The following is a 15,666-nucleotide window of genomic DNA, read 5'->3' on the forward strand; positions in this document are numbered from 1 at the left end:
TGTGTGCAGTTTCACTGTCAATTCGACTTGGCATTTAAAAGTACTTGCCAAGCCTAAAACACCCCTTTTTCTACATATAAGTCACCCTTAAGTTAAGCTCTAGGTAACCCATAGGGCAGGGTGCTGTGTAGACAAAAGGCAGGACATGTACCTGTATAGTTTACATGTCCTGGTAGTGTAAAACTCCTAAATTCGTTTTACACTGCTATGAGGCCTGCTCCTTTCAAAGGCTAACATTAGGGCTACCTTCATATACTGTTTGAGTGGTAGCTCCTGATCTGAAAGGAGTAATAAGGTCATATTTAGTATGGCCAGAATAGTAATACAAAATCCTGCTGACTGGTGAAGTTAGATTTAATATTACTATTTCAGAAATGCCACTTTTAGAAAGTGAGCATTTCTCTGCACTTAAATCCTTCTGTGTCTTACAATCCACATCTGACTAGGTTCAGTTGAAAGCTCCCTTGTGCATTCACTCAGACAACCCCAAACACAGGGTGCTCCGCCACACTTTCATACATCTGCATATTCAATGGGTCTTCCTGGGCTGGGAGGGTGGAGGGCCTGACACTTACATGCCAAAGGACAGTAGCCTGTCCTCACACAAAGGACTGCCACACCCTCCACTGGGACCCTGGCACACAGGATAGAACTGAAAGGGGACCTTGTGCACTTCTAAGCCACTCTTTGAAGTCTCCCCCACTTCAAAAGCACATTTGGGTATTTAAGCAGGGTCTCTGACCCTACCAACTCAGACACTTCCTGGAGAAGAACCAGAACCTGCAACCCACCAAGAGGAACTGCCTGGCTGCCCAAAGGACTCACTTGACTGCTTTTCTGAAGGGACTGCTGCCTTCCTGTTGCCCTGCTGCCTTGCTGCTCTCTGGCTGTGCTGATGAAGTGCTTTCCAAAGGCTTGGATAGAGCTTGCCTCCTGTTCCCTGAAGTCTCAGGACCAAAAAGACTTTGGGGGTGATTCTTACCTTGGCGGGCGGCGGAGGCCGCCCGCCAAAGTACCCCCACCAGAACACCGCACCGGGTTCGTCAGACCGCTGCGGTGACTCTGGGTTTTCCACTGGGCTGGCGGGCGACCGCCAAAAGGCCGCCCGCCAGCCCAGTGGAAAACAACCTTCCCACGAGGACGCCGGCTCTGAATGGAGCCGGCGGAGTGGGAAGGTGCGACGGGTGCAGTGGCACCCGTCGCGTATTTCAGTGTCTGCAAAGCAGACACTGAAATACAAAGTGGGGCCCTCTTACGGGGGCCCCTGCAGTGCCCATGCCATTGGCATGGGCACTGCAGGGGCCCCCAGGGGCCCCACGACACCCCATACCGCCATCCTGTTCCTGGCGGGCGAACCGCCAGGAACAGGATGGCGGTATGGGGTGTCAGAATCCTCCATGGCGGCGCAGCGAGCTGCGCCGCCATGGAGGATTCATTTGGGCAGCAGAAAACCGTCGGGAGACCGCCGGTTTTCCACATCTGACCGCGGCCAAACCGCCGCGGTCAGAATGCCCTGCGGGGCACCGCCAGCCTGTTGGCGGTGCTCCCGCCAACCCTGGACCGCCGGGGTCAGAATGACCCCCTTCATTCCTGCAAGAAGAACTCCCTGTGCAGTGGAAATCGATGCACAGCCTGCAAGAAACAACACACAGCCTGCATTGCGGTGAGAAAATCGCTGCATGCCGAACTGGAACGATGCAGCCCGACTTCGCAAGGAGAAGATCGACGCAGCACCCGCAGCGCCAGCGCAGCAACTGGAAGTTTGATGCACAGCCCACTGGATGGACGCAAAGCCGAGCCAGAATGATGCAGCCCGACTTCCTGAGAGAAATTGACGCAGAACCTGCCGTGTGGTAGTAAATTCCATGCAATGTCCACCAGATCGACGCAGCCCCTGTGACTTCGTCCTGTCAGTGACGGATTTCAACGCGTCTTCCCCGGGGCGTCCGAAAACCCCGCAACCCGAAGAGGATCCCAGGCTACATGCCGGAAATTGACTCAAAGCCTGCCATGCATGAAAACTCGACTATGCTTCGCCTGTGTGCGCCAGAAAAATCGACTCACAGCTCCTCGTTTTCCACACATTTCTTCCTCTGGGGTCCCTTTCGGAGAATTTGAATGCAAACCAGGTACATTTGTTGCTTTTAAGACAATAAAGACAATTTACAGTGATATTTCCTCATATACTTATTGCATCTTAATAGTTTTGACCCGCATCTTATCAGATAAATATTATATATTTTTCTAAACACTGTGTGGTGTATTTGTTGTGGTGTTCTACTGTGTTATTGCATGATTTATTGCACAAATACTTTACACATTGCCTTCTAAGTTACGCCTGGATTCTCAGTGCCAAGCTACCAGAGGGTGGACACAGGATAATTTGGATTGTGTGTGACCTACCCTGACTAGAGTGAGGGTCCTTGCTTGGACAGGGGCTAAAAGACCCAATTTCTAACACTTTACATATTGCTTCCTCAGTTAAGCCTACCTGCTCTGTGGCAAGCTACCAGAGGGTGAGTACAGGTTAATTTATGATGTGTATCTGAATTACCCTAACTACAATTGCAGTTTGGAAAGGGTATATACCTCTGCCACCAGAAACCCAATTTCTAACCATAATAACTCTAGAATTTCTAATGTTTGTGTAGTTTAAGTTTGATTTGTATAGAAATAATAAATAAAGTTACAGCACTTTGATGTTTGTGTGTAAATTATACATTTAAGTTATAATTATAACTTTATAATTTCTAAAGTTTGTGTAGTTAAACTGTGTTTTTTATAGGAAGAATACAAAAGGTTTCCCTAACTATAGCTAATCTTTACCGCTGGCTTCTTTATTGGATTTATATGTTTTTAAGGCTTAGAGTGAAGTGTTGTAGAGTGGAGTGCTGTTAAATTGAGTAGAGTGGAATGGAGTGGCATAGTATGGAATGTTGCAAAGTATAGAGGTGTACAGAAGACTAGCATGGAATGGAGGACCGTAGAGTGGAATACTGTATAGTGTATTGGTGTAAAGTCATGGATACTGAAGTGGCATAGAGAGGAAAAATGTAGAGTAGAATGGCATATAGTGGAATAGCCTACAGTGGACTGGCATACAGTAGAGTGGTGTGGAGTCAAATACTGTAGACTGGAGTGGCATAGAGTGGAGTGGCATAGAGTGAAATACAGTAGAGTTGAGTGGCAAAGAATGATGTATAGTTATATGGTGTAGATTGGAATAGCATACAGTGGAGTGGCATAAAGCTGAATGGCATACAATGGAGTTGTGTAGAGTACATGGACGTACAGTGGAGTGGTGCACAGTCACATAGCATATAGTGGAGTGGCATAGGATGGAGTGGAGTAGAGTGGAGTGGCATAGAATGTGATAGTATAGAGTAGAGTTGAGTAGAGTGGATTGACATAGAGTAGGATGGCATAGAGTAGTGTAGAATTGAGTGTGGTAGAGTGGAATAGTATGCAGTGGGGTGGCCTCAGTGAAGTGTCAAAGAGTGAAGTAGCATATGGTAGAATGGCATAGAATGGAGTGGTGTAGAGTGGAGTAGTATAGTGTAGAGTGCAGTAGTGTAGAGTGGAGTGGCAATGAGTGAAACAGCGTAGAGTGGAATAGCATGGAGTGGAACTGCATAGTTGAGTGGCACAGGGTGCAATAGTGTACAGTGGAGTGGCACAGGGTAGAGTGGTGTAGACTGGAGTGGTGTACAGTACAGTGGTGTAGAATGCTGTGATGAAGATGCAAATAGGGTTGAGCAGAGTAGCCTAGAGTGGAGTGGCATAGAGAGGCAGAGTGGGATAGCATAAAGTGTAGTGGCCTCCAGTGGAGTAGCATAGAGTATAGTGGCATACAGTGCAGTTGTGTGGAGTGGAGTGGCATAGATTGGAATAGCATACAGTAGAGTTGCATAGAGTGGAGTGGTATAGAGTGGAATAGAGTAGAATGTAGTGGTGTAAAGTGCCATACAGTGGAGTGTCATAGAGTGGAATAGCATAGGTTGGAGTGACATAGAGTGAAATAGCATAGAGTGAAGTGGCATAGAGCGTCATTGGATGGATTGGTGTACAGTCAAATTAGCATAGAGTGATGAGTGGCTTAAAGAGGAATAGGGTAGAGTGGTGTAGAATGGAATGGTAACCAGTACAGTGGTCCAGAGTGGAGTGATATAGAGCTGCATAGGATATAGTGGCGTTAAGTAAGTGGAATGGCATGCAGTGGAATTGCATGGAGTGGAGTGGTGTAGAGTGGAATAGCATAGAGTGTAGTAGTGTAGAGTGGAGTGGCATAGAGTGTAATAGCATAGAGTCAATCAATCACTTGTAGAGTGCAACTTATTACCTATATGGTCTCAAGGCACTGTTGTGGGCATGCTGCTCACTTGAAAAGCCAGGTCTTGAGATCCTTTCTGAATTGCTTCAGCGCGGTGGCTTGGCTGAGGTTGAGTGGGATTGTGTTCCATGTCCAGGCTGCGAGATAAGAGATGGATCTACCTCCAGCTGTGCTCTTCCTGATTCTGGGCTTGGTGGCGAGGGCGAGTTGGGAGGATCAGAGCTGCCTGGTGGGGATGTACAAGGTAAGGCGGTGGTTGAGGTAGGCCGGTCCTATGTAGTGCAGTATCTTGTAGGTGTGTGTCAATAGCTTGTAGACCAGGAGCAAGTGCAGGTCTCTGAAAGGGAGGGGATGTCCTGGCTATTGCGTTCAGGATTCTCTATAGTCATGTTTGGAGCTTTTTTGTGATGTCGGCGTAGAGTGCACTGCAGTAGTCTAGGTTGTTGCTGACAAGCGCATGAGTGACTGTCATTCTTGTCTCGGTGGGGATCCACTTGACAATCTTCTGAAGTATGCGCAGGGTATGGAAGCAAGACAATGAGACAGCATTGACTTGGCTGGTCATGGGGATTATGGAGTGAAATATGATTCCCAGGTTGTGTGTGTGGTCAGTGGGGGTATTTACCATGGCGATTGGTCACCAGGAGTCCTCCCAGGTGAAGAGGATGGGGCTGATTATGAGGATCTATCTCTTGTCCGAGTGTGAGACACTTGGCTTCCATCCAGGTGGCGACTGCTCTCATTCCATTGTGGAAATTTCTTTTGGCTGTAGATGGATTGCCTGTCAAGGAGAGGATCAGTTGGGTATCGTCAGCATAGGATACAATGTTTAAGCTGTGCTTTCTGATGCTTTTAGTGAGCGGGCCATATAGATGTTGAAGAGGGTCGGGCTTAAGTAAGGATCCCTTTTGTACTCCACAGCAAGTTTCTTTGGGTGCTGAGGTTAACAGGGGAGTCTGACACCCTGGGTTCTTCCGGTGAGGAAGGATCAAATCTATTCCAGTTCTTTACCGTGGATGCCGGTGTCATGAAGACTGGTGCAGCGGGTGGAGTGGGGGACTGTGTTGAATGCAGTAGAAAGGTTGAGGAAGATGAGGGCAGCCATGTCTCTGTGGTCCAGTATTACATGGATAGCATCAGTAGCTGCAAGGAGGGCAGTTTGGGTGCTGTGGTTGCTCCTAAATCTGGACTGGGAGGGATCTAGGACCTGGTTTGCTTCGAGGAACTCCATGAGTTGCATGTTGATGGCATTTCAGTTACCTTGTCTGGGAAGGAAAGCAGAGAGATGGGTCTGTAATTCTTCAAATCCCCTAGGGCGTCAAAGGTTTTTTTTTAGGAGTGGGTCGATCTCAGCGTGCTTCTAGTCAAATGGGAAGTTGGCTGTTTTGATGGACCAGTTGATAGTGTGGCAGAGTTCTGCTGCAATGGTGGCACTCACAAGGTTGAAAATATGATGTCAGCACCGGGTCTGAGAGTGCCCCTGAGTGGATGGACATTATGAGTTTCCGGGTCTCTTCTGTGGAGAGAGGGGCCCAGTGGTTCACGGTCTGGTGAGGCGTCGGGTCTGTGGTGGTGCTGGTGGGTGTGGGCTTTGGTTCTTGAAACCTTTGTATATGTCCTGGATTTTCCAGTGAAAAAAGGTGGTGAGTTTGTGGCAGAGGTCTTGAGAGGAGGGGATGTCTAAGGTGTCAGTTCTGGGGTTTGTGAGTTCCTTGACAATAATGAAGAGCTCCTTGCTGTTGTGTGAGGTGGTACTGATGCGATCTTGAATGGTGGCTTTCTTGGAGGCTCTGATGAGCTTCTGGTGCATGGTGACTGCAGTTTTGTAGGCTGTGTGGTCTTCAGTTGGTTTGCTGTTTCTTTACTTTCATTCAAGACTTCTGCAGGTGCATTTTGACTGTTGAAGTTCCGTTGTAAATCAGCTTGGTTTCTTGTGGTGCTGGTTTCTGGTGGGTTTTCTGAGGGGGCTGTGCTGTTGGCGTATTCTATGATCCAGCGGTGCAGGTTGCATGCTGAGTCATTTGCGTTCAGTTTGGGGGAGTGGCTGAGTGCGTCAGGGAGCTGCACTTTGGTGACTTTGCCCCAGTTTCTGTCAGGGCTACGGGGGATGTGGTGGCGTGCTGTGGTCTTTGTGAAGGCAATATGGACGCATCAGTGGTTGGTCCACTGGTGTTCAGAGGTGTGAGAGATAGTGATGTTTCCTGATGAGAAAACTGGGTCGAGGGTGTGACCTGCTTTGTGAGTGGGAAGGTCGACTAGTTACTTAAGGTCACGGGTTGTGCGGTCGTCGAAAATAGTTGTGGTGTTTGAGTCGTCATGGTAGTTGAGGTCGCTGAGTAGGATGTAGTCAGTGGAGGCAGTTATTTTGCTGTACCTGGGGTCAGGTCCCGGCATCCTGTATGCAAGCGTGCCACAGAAGGAGGTGTTTGAGTCAATCTGGAAGGGTAGTTGTTCTAGGGTGGTTCGTAGGTTCTGTATCTTGATGGTGGTTGACAGGGTGTTTGTCTATACAATGGCAATGCCTCCTCCTGGTTGATTGGCTCAGTTTTTGTGGACGATTTTGTAGCCGTCAGGAATGAAAGTGGCGATGTCCAGGGCTGAGGTGGGTGTGATTCAGGTCTCTGTGAGGAAGGCAATGTCAGGGGTGAACAAGTTGAGGAGGTCCCAAACTTCTACTGAGTGTTTGACAACTGAGGGGGTGTTGAGGAGTGTGCACCTGAGGTGTCTGTTTGGGGTTGGAGCGGCATTGTGTGGCAGGTGGAGGCAGGTGCGGGAGCAGAAGCAGCAGGAGAATGGTGCATGAGTTTTCTTTGGGTCGTTGAGGTTGCAGGCTGAGGATCGTCTGCGGTTGAGGGCATGCAGAGGTTTAGTGTTGTACCGATGGGTGGTGTGGGAAACGGGGTCTGTGGCACTGGGCACGGTCCATGCGCAGAAAGGCACAGGTTGGCTTGCCTTTGGCGTGCCTTCAGCGTGCCAGCGATGCAGCGTGAAGTGGCCACCATTAAGAAGGGGAGGGAGGTGGGAGAGGCTGGTCAGCTGGGAGGCAGGAGGGTGGGAAAGCACTCTGCAGGGAGGGGGTGGGGCCACAGGGGCAAGGAGGGAGTGCGGGGAACAGCGCAGCACAAGAGTGTAAAAGATAGAGGAGAAAAACAGACAAGCAGATAAAAAGAGTGGAAACGAGTGAAAAAAGAGGAAAAAGCTGAAAAGATAGAGTCAGACAGAAGCAGATGGCCGCTAGGCCACCAGGGATGAGGCACAGGTGGGTACGGGCCTCGGTCTCAGAGCCGACAGGTTCTGGAGGAGATTGGACGCAGAGGCGCCAGCAGGTGGAGCTGGGCAGTAAGAAGCACACAGACACTGACCAGAAGGTCATTGGAGTCACCATTCACTGTACAGTGGGCACCATTAAGAAGTGGGGAGTGGCTGGTTAGCTGGGAGGCGGAAGGGCTGGAAAGCGCTTTGCAGAGGGGGCCGGGACCACAAGGGAAAGCAGCGGCAAGGAAGGAGCAGGGGGAACAGCGCATCACAAGAGTGAAGACAAGCAGACAAAAAGAGTGAAAAAGAGTGAAAACGAGTGAAAAAAGAGGAAAAAGCAGTAAAGACAGAGACAGACAGAAGGAGGTGGCCACCAGGGATGAGGAGCAGGCAGAGCCTCCAGGTGGAGGCGGGCCTCAATCTTAGAGCAAGCATGATCATGAAGAGATCGGATGTAGAGGGAGCAGCAAGTAGAGCTGTGCTGTAAGGAGCAAACAGATTCTGACCAGATGGTCAATGGAGTCGTGTGGAATGTCATGGAATGGAGTGGTTTACATTAGAGTATTGAAGAATGAAGTGCCGTAGAGTGGGATACGGTTAAATGGAGTGACATAGAGTGGCATCGAGCTGAGTGGCACAAACTGTAACAGAATGGGGTAGAGTGGTGTAGAGTGAAGTGGCATAGCATGGCTTCATGCCTAGTATAGCAGTCTAGAGTGGAGAGGCATTCAGTTGAATAGCAGAGAGCGGAGTGGCCTAGAGTGGCATGGTATAGAGTGTAGTGACATGGAGAAAAATGGTATAGAGTGAAGTGGCATATAGTGACATACAGCTGAGTGGCATAGAATGCAATAGTGTAGAGTGGAGTGGCATAACATGGAGGTGCATAGAGTGGAGTACAGAGTAGAATGGCATAGACTGAAATAGGGTACAATGGAATAGCCAGCGTACAGTGCTGTGTCATACATTGGAACGGCATAGTCAGCTGAGTTATGGAGTAGAGTGGCATACAGTGAAGTGGTGTAGAGTGGAATAGTGTAGAATGGAGTGGTGTATAGTGGAGTGGCATAACATAAACTGGAATGACATAGAGTGGAGTGGGGTAGATTGGAGTGGCATAAAGTAGAATAATGGAGTGGGTCGGCATAGAATGGAATGGCATATAGTGGAATAGTGTAGAGTGAAGAAGCATAGAGTCGGGTGGTGTATAGTAGAATAATGAAAAGTGGAGTGGTGTTGAGTAGAGTCGCGTTGAGTAGAGTGGATTATAGTAGAATGACATAGAGTTGAGTGGTGTAGGGTATGGGGTGCGATGACATACAATGGAGTGTCATAGATTGTCATAGAGTCAAGTGACATAGCGAGAAATAGAGGAGCGTGGGGTGGCATTGAGTGGAATGGCGTAAAGTGGAGTATTGTATAGTAAAATGGCGCAACGTGGAGTGGTGTAGAGTGGAATAGTGTAGAGTGGAGTGTTGTACCATGGAATGGTATACAGTGGAGTGGCTAGAGTAGAATAATGTAGAGTGGAATGTTGCAGAGAGGAGTGGCCTAAAGTGAAGTAATGTGGAGTGGCATAGGGTGGTGTGACGTAGAGTGGAGTACCATAGAGTGTAGTGGTATAATAGTGGACTGGCATACAGTGGAATAGTGTACAGTGGATTGGCTACAGTGGAATGGTGTAGAATGAAGTACAGTAGAGTGGAATGGTGTAGAGTGAATTATAGTGGAGTGCCGTAGAATGAAAGAGCATAGAGTATAGATGCATAAACTGGATTAGCATAGAGTGGAGTGGTTTATGGTTGAATGCCATTAAGTGGATTGGTGTGGAGCAAAGTGGCATATGCATGAGTGAAACAGAGTGGAGTGGAGTACAGTTGAGTGGCATAAACTGGATTGCTGTAAATACTGTAGGGTAGAGTGGCATAGATTAGAAAGGCATTGAGTGGAATAGCATAGAGTTTAGTAGCATAAAGTGAAGTAGAGTAGAGTGGAGTGGAGTACTATAAAATGGCATAGAGTCAAGTGGCATGGAGTTGAATAGTGCAGAGTTGAGTATTTTAGGGTCGAGTGGCATCAAGTAGTGTGACATACCATAGAGTGGAGTAACATAGAGTGGAGTGGTGTAGAGTGGAATGGCAAACAGTGGAGTGTCATGAAGAGGTGGAGAAGCGAGTGGTGTATGGTGAAATAGTGGAGAGTGGAGTGGCATAAAGTAGAGTGGTGTAGAGTGCAATGGTGTGGAGTGGAGTGGTGTACAGTGGAGCAGCACACATTGAAGTGGCATACAGTGGAATAGTTAGAGTTGAGTGGCACAGAGTGGAGTGGCATAAATTGAAGTGAGGCAGAGTGGAGTGGCATACATTGGAATAGTGCACAGTGGAGTTGAGGGATGCAGAGTGAAGTATTGTAGACTGTAGTAACATTCAGTGGATTAGCGTAGAGTGTAGTGGCGTACAGTGCAGTGGCATAGGTTCAGATACCATAGAATGGAGGAAGTAAAGTAAAGTGGCATATAGTGGAGTGGCATATAGTGGAGTGTAGTAGAGTGAAATTATGTAAACTGGATTTGCATAGAGTGGAGTGGCATACAGTAGTGTGGCATTGAATGGAGCGGCATAGTGTGGAATAGTGCACAGTGGAGAAGCATAAAATGAAGAGGCATAAACAGGAGTGGTGTACGGTAGAGTGAGTAGAGCTGAGTGGCTTGGAGTGGAATAGTGGAGACTAAAGTGTCATAGAGTGAAGTAGTTTTAAGTGAAGTGGAGTGGATTGCAGTGGAGTGGAGTGTAGTGGGATGGCGTACAGTGGGGTGCCATAGAGTGGAATAGCATAGAGTGGGATTAGTGTTGAGTGGAATGGCATAAAGTGAAGTGGTGTAGGATGGAGTGGCATAGAATGGAGGGCCACAGAGTTGAGTGACATATAGAGGAATAGAATAGATGGAATAATGCAGAGTGGAGTGTCGTGGAGTGGAATGGAGTATCATAGATTGGTATGAGGTCAAGTGGCACAGAGTGAAATAGTGTAGAGTGGAGTGGCATTGAGTGAAGTGGTGTAAAGGAGAGTATTGGACAGTAGAATTGCATAGAGCTGAGTGGCATAAAGAGGAATACCATAGACTTGAGTCTTGTATAGTGGAAATGCAGATAGTGGAGAGGTGTAGATTGGAATAGCATAGAGTGGTATGTCGGAGAGTAGCGTGGCCTAAAGTGAAGTGCTGTGGTGTCGAATAGCATAGAGTGGTGTGAGGTAGAGTGGAGTGGCATAGAGTGTACTGGCGTAGAGTCGACTGGCGTACAATGGAATAGTGTACAGTAGATTTGCATAGAATGGAATGGAGTCGAATGAAGTACAGTAGCGTGGAGTAGATTGATGTATAGAGGAGTGTCATAAAATGAAATAGGGTAGAGTGTAGTGGCGTAAACTGGATTAACATAGAGGGAGGTGGCATGCGCTAGAGTAGCACATAGTGGAGTGGTACAGTTGAATACCTTTGAGTGGATTGGTAGAGTAAAATGACCTATAGTTGAGTGGCGTAGAGGGGAGTAGAGTAGAGTGGAGTGGCATAAACTGCATTGGCATAGAGTGGATTGGCCTACAGATGAGTGGCATAAAGTACAGTAGCATAGTGTTGAATATTTTAGAGTGCAGTGGGGTAGAGTAGAGTGGAATAGCATGGGGTCGAGAAATGTAAAGTGAAGTGGTGTAGAGTTGAGTGGCATAGAATGGAATAGTGCAGAGTGGAGTTTTGTAAATGGAATGGCATTGAGTAAAGGAGAGTACAGTATACCATAGAGTGGAGTGGCATAGAGTGAAGTGCAATAGAGTGGAATGGTCTACAGTGGAGCGTTGTGGAGTTGTTTAGAAGTGAGTGGCATAGAGTGAAATAGGTTAGAGTGGAGTAGAGTTGAGTGGGGTAAAGTGGAGTGCCATACAGTAGAGTGGAGTTGAGTGCAATAGTCTAGAGTGGAGTGGTATACAGTGGAGTAGCATACACTAGAATGGCATCCAGTGGAATAGCATAGAGTGGACTGGCACAGAGTGGGGTGGCATAAAATGAATGATGTAGAGTGAATTGGCATAGAGAAGAGTGGCATAGGTTGGAGTGGCATAGAGTGTAGTGCTGTAGAGTAAACTGGTGTACAGTGGAATAGCATACAGTGGATTGGCATTGAGTGGAGTGATGTAGAGTAAAGTACTGTAGAGTGTAGTGGCATCAAGTGGATTAGCATAGAGTGGCATAGAGTGCAATGGCATAGAGTCAAATACCATAGGGTGGAGTGTGTAGAGTAAAGTTGCATATAGTGGACTGCCCAAGAGTGGAGTGGAGTAGAGTGGAGTGGTTTAAACTGGATTGGCATATAATGGAGTGGCATACAGTAGAGTAGAATAGAATAGAGTAAGCTAGAGTTGAATACTGTAAAGTACAGTGACATGGAGAGGAAAGGCATAGAATGGAGTGGCATAGAGTGGAATAGCACAGAAGTGGTGTAGACTGGAGTAGTGTACAGTAGAGTGGTGTAGAGTTGAGTGGTTTTGAGTGGAATAGTGCAGAGTGGAGTGTCGTAGAGTGAAATGGCATTGAGCGGCTTGGAGTAGAATCGAATGGCGTACAGTGGGGTGCTGTAGAGTGGGATAGCATAGACAGGGGTGGCACAGAGTGGAGTGGAATAATGTGAAGTGGTGTAGGGTGGACTGGCATGGAGTAGAGTGGGGTGGTATTGAGTGTAGTGGTATAGCGTGGACCGATGTAATTGGAATCATGTATTACAAAGTAGTGTAGAGTACAGTGATGTAGGGTGAAGTACTGTAGAGTGGAGTGGCGTAGGGTGACACATAGTGCACTGTCCTAGAGAGAAATAGCTTAGAGTGTAGTGGCATAAAATGTACTGATGTAGAGTGAGTGGTGTGCAGTTGAGTCGTTTAGAGTGGAGTGGCATAGATTTGAATACCATATAGTAGAGTAGTGTAGAGTAAAGTGGCATATAGTGAAGTGGCATAGAGTAGATTGGTGTAGAGTGAAGTGGTGCACAGGAGAGTCATCTAAAGTAGAGTTGCATAGAGTTGAATACTGTAGAGTGGAGTGGCGTAGAGTGGTGCAGAGTGAAATTTCATAGAGAGGAGTGTTGTAGAGTGGAGTGGCATAAAAAAGTAGTGCTGTAGAGTGGAATAGTGTTGCGTGGGGAAACAAAAAGAAGTAGTATAGAGTGAAGTGCCATAGAGTGGAGTGCTGTAAAGTGGAGTGGCATACAGTGTAGTGGTATAGAGTGGACTGACGTACAGTCGAACAGTGTACAAGAGAGTGCTATAGAGGGGAGTGGTGTATATTTGAATGGCATAGAGCAGAGAACTGTAGAGTGGTGTAGAGCAGAATAGCATACAGTGGAATGGCACACAGTGGAGTGGCAGTGTGAAATAGCTGAGGGTAGAATAGTGTAGCGTGGTATGGAATAGAGTTGCATATTATGAAATGGACTGCCTTAAAGTGGAGTGATATAAAGTGGAGCGGTGTATAGTGCAAAGGCATAGAGTGGTGTTAGAGTCGAGTGGCATACAGTGGATTGAAGCAGAGTGGAGTAACCTAGAATGGAGTGACATGCGGCACAGTGGTGTAGAGTGGTGCGGCATAGAGTGGAATAGCACAAAGTGGAGTGATGTAGAGTGGAATAGCATAGAGTGTAGTGGCATAGAAATGAGTGGCACACAGTTTAGTGGCATAGGGTGGAATAGCTTACTGGGGCATTGAATAGAGTACTTGAGAAAGAGCGAAACAGTCGTAGAGCAGAGTGCCATAGAGTGGACTAGCATTCAGTGGAGTGGTGTAGAGTGGATTAGAGTGGAATAGCATACAGTGGAGTGACGTAGAGTGGCATTGAGTGGAGTGGCGTAGAGTGGAATACTATAAAGTGGATTGTCTTACAGTGGAGTGGCATAGAGTGAAATATAGTAATCCCATAGAGCAGAACCTCATAGAGTAGAGTGGTGTAGAGTTTAGTGACGTATAATGGAGTGGTGCAGAGTGCAGTGGTGTGGAGTTGCATTGAGTGGAGTGGCAGAGAGTGAAATAGAATAGACTGGAATGACGTGAATTTCTGTAGAGGAGAATGGCATAGCGTGGAATTACACCGAGTGGAGTGGTTTGGAGTGTAGTGGCGTTGAGTGAAATAGCATTGAGTGGAGTGATATACAGTGGCATTGAGTGGAGTGGTGTACAGTGGAATAGCCTAGACTGGAGTGGCATACACTGAAGTGGCGTAGAGAGGAATTCAGTAGAGCTGACTGGAATAGGTTAGAGTACAGTGGTGTGGCATAAAATGGAGTGATGCACAATGCAGTGGTCTAGGGTGGAGTGGTTTAGAGTCAAATAGCGTATAGTGGAGTCACACAGAGGAGAGTGGCATAGAGTGGCATAGAGTGGAAAACCATAGAGTACAGTGGCATAGAGTTGAGTGGCATAGAGTGCAATAGCAAAGAGTAGAATGGCATGCAGTGAAGCTGTGGATTGAGGAGTGGCATCGAGAGGAGTGGTGTACAGTAAAGTGGTGTACAGTGGAGTAGCATGAAGTGGAGTGGTGTCAAGTGGAATGGCATAGAGTGGAATAGCTTTGAGTGGAGAGCATAGTGTGGAATAGGGCAGAGTGGAATAACATAAAGTGGAGCAGCATAGATTAGAGGGGCATACAGTGAAATAGCATACAGTCAAATGGAGTACAGTAGCATAGAGTCTAGTGGCTTAGAGTGGAATACTGTAGAGTGCTTTGGCACAGAATGGAGTGGCATAAACTGGATTGGCATAGAGTGGAACATCACAGACAGAATATAGATGACAAAAATATTGTGTGGACAGAATATTGTGTAAAAAAAATATGAGTCAATATATTGAGTAAATGAATGCAAATATTTAAGTATAAATTTACTATTTGTAACTTCACATCCATGTACCCTAAAAATATAGATATATTGTCAAGGTACACATTTGTAGGGTTAGGTATAGAAAAACCTTGCATACCCATTGAAACCTACCTTTCTGATATTCTTACCCTTCATATTCTTGATACTATATTTTGTTCACATGATAACTTGGACTTGATTTTTTTGTCCAAACACCTAGAGTGGTGTACAATAGAACAGTGTAGAGTGGAGTAATTTAGAGCCTCATACGGTAGAGTAGAGTTAGGTAAAGTACAATGGCATAGAGAGGAGGGGGGGAAGTGGAGCAACATAATTGCTGTGACAAGTCAGAATGCCAAGGAATTAAAAGCATTTCAATTGGAAAGCTCAGAGGCGAAGGGACAACATACTAATTCAAGGTACACATATACCACCAGTGTTATTCTAAAGTGGTGTTCCCTTATTTGTATAGGGCTGTGACCCCATTTAAATGAGTGAATCACTGCCTCTGCGCCCATGCTATATCATGGATGTGGACGCAGAGGCAAAGAAGCAGTCAGGAGGTGTACTAACTGTGTGCTAGAAAGATGTGGCACACAGTCACTCTGCCCCCTAAGGGAAGCTATCTGGTGAGATGAAAGGGGGCCATGGACATTCCAGACATGCCCCTGCAAACAGGTGCAATAATTCAATGCAACTACGTGCAAATGGATCTCTGTCCACTATGTGAAGTGCAGGCCAATGCCACCTGCACATAGAAAGATGGACCTGCTGCTTCAAACAGCAGGTGCGCCTTTCATTAGTGCACACACCAAGGTAGCACAAGTTTGTGGCTGGTCTGAGAGCTATGCAATATTTGTAATAGGGCACATTATGCTTGAGGGCGCACCCTTTTCTAATATATGGGGCCAGATGTGTGCTTCGGCAGTGTAGATGAGGCCTTTGGGCAGTCACTTGTACTCCTATGGAGATAGTGGTGTGCTCTTATATTTCCAACCAGCGCGAAAATCGTCCACAGAGCCTCCACCTTGAGCATTGTAATTCATTTTATTGTTTTTCTCTTTTGCTAAAAGGCTATCATATGGAACTTCTTTATGCACTCTTGCCATGCACATGTTACGTTTTCTTGCTCTGTCTTATCAACAAGGTAGGTTAGTTTTCCTTGACCCTGTGAGAGACGACATTTT

Source organism: Pleurodeles waltl, chromosome 3_1 (assembly GCF_031143425.1).
Source record: "Pleurodeles waltl isolate 20211129_DDA chromosome 3_1, aPleWal1.hap1.20221129, whole genome shotgun sequence".
Lineage (NCBI taxonomy): Eukaryota > Metazoa > Chordata > Amphibia > Caudata > Salamandridae > Pleurodeles > Pleurodeles waltl.